Genomic DNA, 2,527 nt, shown 5'->3' with positions numbered 1-2,527 from the left:
CTCCTGTGATGCTGCTTGGCCTGCTGTGTTCATCCAGCCCTGCACCTATAAGAAGCTTTGCCATCTTTACCTGGTCTGGCCTACATGTGGGTCCAGACACACACTACTGCCCTGTGCAATTGCCCCGGCAATTAGGGATGGGCAATTAAGGCTAGCTTAGCTGGTGATGCCCATGTCCTATGAATGAACAAAAGACATCACCTGCATCTTTCCTTCCGAGCCAGACAGCTTCCTCACTTAGAAATATATTGACACTCCTATCACTGTCGTCGGGTCAAAATCCTGAAACTTTCCTCCCAACAGGAGTGTGGGTATACCTATAACAAACAGACTGCAGTGGTTCAAGAAAGAGATTGGTAAAGAAAAATGTAGGTCCCCTTCAGATGTAAATGGGGGAATGTTTAAAAGGGGACAAAGAAATGGCTGAGGAACTGAATACAGACTTTGGTTCTGTCTTCACAAAAGAGGACACAAATCAGATGCCAGAATTGTTGGAGGATGCAGGACTTAGTGAGAAGGAAGAACAGAGGGAGATCGATATTAGTGGAGAAATTGTGCTGGGAAATTGTTGGGATTGAAGGCCGATAAATGCTCAGGGCCTGATAATCTACATCCCACAGTGCTTAAGGAAATAAGTGGAATAGTGGATACATTGATGGTCACCTTCCAGGATTCTATAGGCTCTGGAATAGTCCCTGCAGATTGGAGAATGGCTAATGTCACTCCAATATTCAGAAAGGGAGGTAGAAAGAAAACAGGGAATTATAGACCAGTGAGCCTAACATCGACAGTGGGGAAAATTCTCGAATCCATTGTCAAGGATTTTATAGCAGAGCATAGAAAGCAGTGGCTGGATCAGACAGAGTCAGCATGGATTTATGAAGGGGAAATCTTGCTTGACAAATCTGTTGGAATTCTATGAAGATGTAACTAGTAGATGACAAAGGAGAGATAGTCGATGTAGTATATTTAGTGTTTGACAAAGTCCCACATAAGACATTAATGTGCAAACTTAAAGCGCATGGGATTGGGCAAGTATATTGAGATGGATAGGAAACTGGTTGGCTGAGAGGAAACAAACAGTAGGAATTAATGGGTCCTTTTCAAATTGGCAGGCAGTAACTAGTGGGGTGCCACAGGGATCGATGCTGGGACCCCAGCTATTCACAATATATATTAATGATTCGGATGAGGGATCAAAATGTAACATCTCCAAGTTTGCAGATGATACCAAGTTGGGTGGGGGGGGTGGTGAACTGTGACGAGGGTGCGGAGATCTTCAGCATGATCTCGAGTGGTTGTGTGAGTGGGAAATCAACGGCAGATGCAGTTTAATTTGGATAAATGTGAGGTTATTCACTTCAGAAGCAAAAACAAGAAGGCAGATTACTACGTGAATGGCTGTAAATTGGGAGAGGGGAGTGTGCAACAGGAAATGCGTGTCCTTGTGCACCAGTCGCTGAAGGTAAACATGCAGGTACAGCAAGCGGTAAAGAAGGCAAATGGTCTACTGGCCTTCATTACGAGAGGTTTTGAGTATAGGAGCAGGGATGTGTTGTTGCAGTTGTACAGGGCTTTGGTGAGACCACACCTAGAATATTTTGTGCAGTTTTGGTCTCCTTTTCTGAGGAAGGATGCTCTTGTTCTCGAGGGAGTGCAGCGAAGGTTTCTGGGGATGGCAGGTCTGACGTATAAGGAGAGATTGACTAGGTTAGAATTGTTTTCACTGGAGCTCAGATGAATGAGAGGGGATCTCATAGAGACTTATAAAATTCTAAAAGGACTGGACAGGGTAAATGCAGGGAGGATGTTCCTGATGGTGGGTGTGTCCAGGGGTCACAGTATGAGGATTCAGGATAGACAATTTAGGATGGAGATGAGGAGACATTTCTTCACCCAAAGAGTGGTGAGCCTGTGGAATTCATTATCACAAGAAGTAGTTGATGCCAAAACATTGAATGTATTCAACAGGTGGCTAGACATAGTACTTGGGGCAAATGGGATCAATGGTTATGGGGAGAAAGCCTGATGAGGCTATTGAGTTGGATGATCAGCCATGATTGTGAAGAATGACGGAGCAGGCTCGAAGGGTCCTATCTTCTGTGTTTCTCTGTGTCTCAGCAGCACAATTTCCAGGGTAATTAGAGATGACCTTGTCAGCGATGCCCACATCCCCTATCAAAATAAAATGTTTTAATTCTAATAAGATGCATCATCGTGCTTTGTGAGAACAGAATCTGATATTAAGCCACATAAAGAGGATAGGTGATTAATAGCTTGCTTTAAGGAATATACGAAAAGAGGAGAGAAGCAGTGAGATTCAGAGACTGAATCCTATAACTAAGGACAAATGTTGCTGAAGGTAAACTGCTGGGGGTATAGTGATGGAAATTGAGAATGTTAAAGAGACAAGAAATGGAGGGGTTCAGTGAGCTTGGAGAGATGTAAGGCTTGAAAATGTTCCAGATATAGGGATGGCTGTTAAAATGGAGGGATTTTAACAATAAGGATGAGAACTTTATATTCA

Source organism: Rhincodon typus, chromosome 25 (genome assembly GCF_021869965.1).
Source record: "Rhincodon typus isolate 14 chromosome 25, sRhiTyp1.1, whole genome shotgun sequence".
In the NCBI taxonomy this organism is placed as follows: domain Eukaryota; kingdom Metazoa; phylum Chordata; class Chondrichthyes; order Orectolobiformes; family Rhincodontidae; genus Rhincodon; species Rhincodon typus.
Note: the sequence above shows the minus strand (reverse complement) of the source record.